The following is a 2505-nucleotide window of genomic DNA, read 5'->3' on the forward strand; positions in this document are numbered from 1 at the left end:
TTACAACGCGCTTATTTTTGTGAATTCTTTACCAACGACTTTTCCCCCATCAATGCAATTCAAGGTAAATCATAGTTTTTTGCTTAAGGTTTTGATGTGTTTACAATTAGAACAAAGGGGATTAAAAAGCTCAAAATTAGCTTACAAAGGTAGATATAAGGGTTAGGCTATATGGGTGAGTGAGTTTAATTCAAAGATGGCCTCAATCATGCTCAATGCATTCAAACATCAAACATTGGAAATAAAGAATCAAGCAAAACCAAGATCACAATCATAGATGGAGCATAGCACACAATGAACAAAATAATGGTTAAAATGTGTAACCACTCATTATAGGCTCAACAACTCACAAGGTTGTTTGTTCTATCTCTCTTCTATGTTCCACAAAAATTATTCAAACATGTTTAAAAAATAACTTTCCAAATCAATTCCATAGAGCACACTAAAAACAAACTTCTTGGAAATCCTTGTTGCTTTTTCACCAAAATTATTTTCTACATGTACGTATGTTGTGATGGATGCAATTTTCAAAATTTTCCTAGTTCTCTTCCTAATTTTCAACACGACAAAAACTAACATGAACAATTAGAACCGAAATTGAACTAGGTGCTATACTATTCACATCATCCAATCACAACTTCTATCTATAAAATATATACCGTGCAAAAGTAAAAATGCCAAATGCAATAACTAGAAATATATATATATATCAAAAGAAAAATACAATGCAACAGTCAAAAGCACTCTAAATATCTACAAGAAACATAATAAAAAAAATAAAGTGCAAAGTGTTTGAAAAATAAAGTTTACGCCCCAAAAATGGCGAATCCTCCCACACACTTAAGTGTTGCACGATCTTCCGTGCAAAAAAACAATCCGGGGAGAATGAAGCTTTAAAGCGCTCCACCTTCAGCTAGCGAATGCGGGGGGCTTGGGTTGCATGAAAATTGCCAAGTCCAATGCAGGGTCGGCATCTCCATATTCGGCGTCCTCCTCCTCTACCGGCTCCTTGCTTTTATGTCTCATTGATGAATCCATATTTGATGATAAATTTTGGTTTGATTTGAGTAGATTTCATCATATAAACCCACATTTATTCATCAAAATAGCATAGTTTGTCTTCTCTCACTAAATTGAGCTTAATTGTGAAAATATGCTATTTTGTGCTTAATTTAACCAATTTTATTCCTCTTTCATTCCATTCGATACCTTCATGTTTTTGATGAGTGATTTTAGGTATAATAGGTTGGAATGACTTGATGAGAGTGGAGGAGAAGCATGCAATAGGGAGAAAACATGAAGAAATCAAAGGAGGATCGTACAGCCATGTGTGCGTACGCACAAGAGGAAAATTCAGCACGTGTGCGTACGCACACATCTGTACGTATGCACAAATCAGTGCACGTGACTCACTTAAAGAAAAATGTTGGGAGCGATTTCTGGGGCTCCAAAGCCCAGTTTTGGACTTTTTAAAGCCGATTGAGTGCTATATCAAAGGGGCATCACTCTATGTCAAGTGGAGAGCAATTAGGATAGATTAGAAACATGCTTTAGGTCATATTCTAGAGAGAGAAGCTCTCCCTTCTCTCTAGAATTAGGGTAGATTAGGTTAGATCTCTCTTAGATTTAGGTTTAATTCTTGTTTTCATTTAGTTTTCCTTGCCATTTGTTGTTATTGCACCGTTGTTCTTTACTTCTATTTGTTATTTCCTTTCTTTTGTTCCTTTATGTTTATGACAGTTTGTTACTTTTAATTTTAATTAATACAATTTATGTTTCATGTTTTTTATTGTTTAATTTAGTTATTATTATTGTTTTCTTGCAATTGGTAGTAGTAGATTTTATTATTCCTTGTTATTTTAGCATGCTTCTCTTTTATACTTTCCAAGTGTTTGATAAAATGCTTGATTAGATTTTTGCCTAGTTTTTCACACTCTTTGTTGGAAAATTGGGTAATTAGGTGAACTTGAGTGGCGGATGTCCATTCTACATTGTGTGAGGATTGTTAATTGATTTGGTTTCCACTAATACTAAACCTTCCATTAATAGAGTTGGCTAGGACATGTGGATTGAGATCAATTATGCCCTTTTGACTAGTTCTCGATGTTAGAATTGACTAATTGGGATTAATTCTACACAATTACCATGTTTGTGGTCCATAACTAGGATAGGAAGCCTTAATTCCCCAATTCTTGCCAAGAGCCCTTTTGCCATTTACTTTCCATTTTTATTCCTTTTACTTGCATCCCATTTAATTACTTGCCATTTTAATTTCTTGCCTCTTATAATCAAAAACCCAAATTCCCCCATAGCCAATAATAGAGCATTTCATTGCAACTCCTAGGAAAGATGTCCCGGGACTTAAAAACTCCCGGTTATTTTGTATTGATTGTGATACCTTTAGATTAAAATTTGATTGAGAGGATCCATTGCCGGTTCGGACTATACTTGCAACGGAAGAAATTCTATTTTTCGAATTGGCATAAATCCTAACTCATCAAATTT

Source organism: Arachis hypogaea, chromosome 19, assembly GCF_003086295.3.
Source record: "Arachis hypogaea cultivar Tifrunner chromosome 19, arahy.Tifrunner.gnm2.J5K5, whole genome shotgun sequence".
Lineage (NCBI taxonomy): Eukaryota > Viridiplantae > Streptophyta > Magnoliopsida > Fabales > Fabaceae > Arachis > Arachis hypogaea.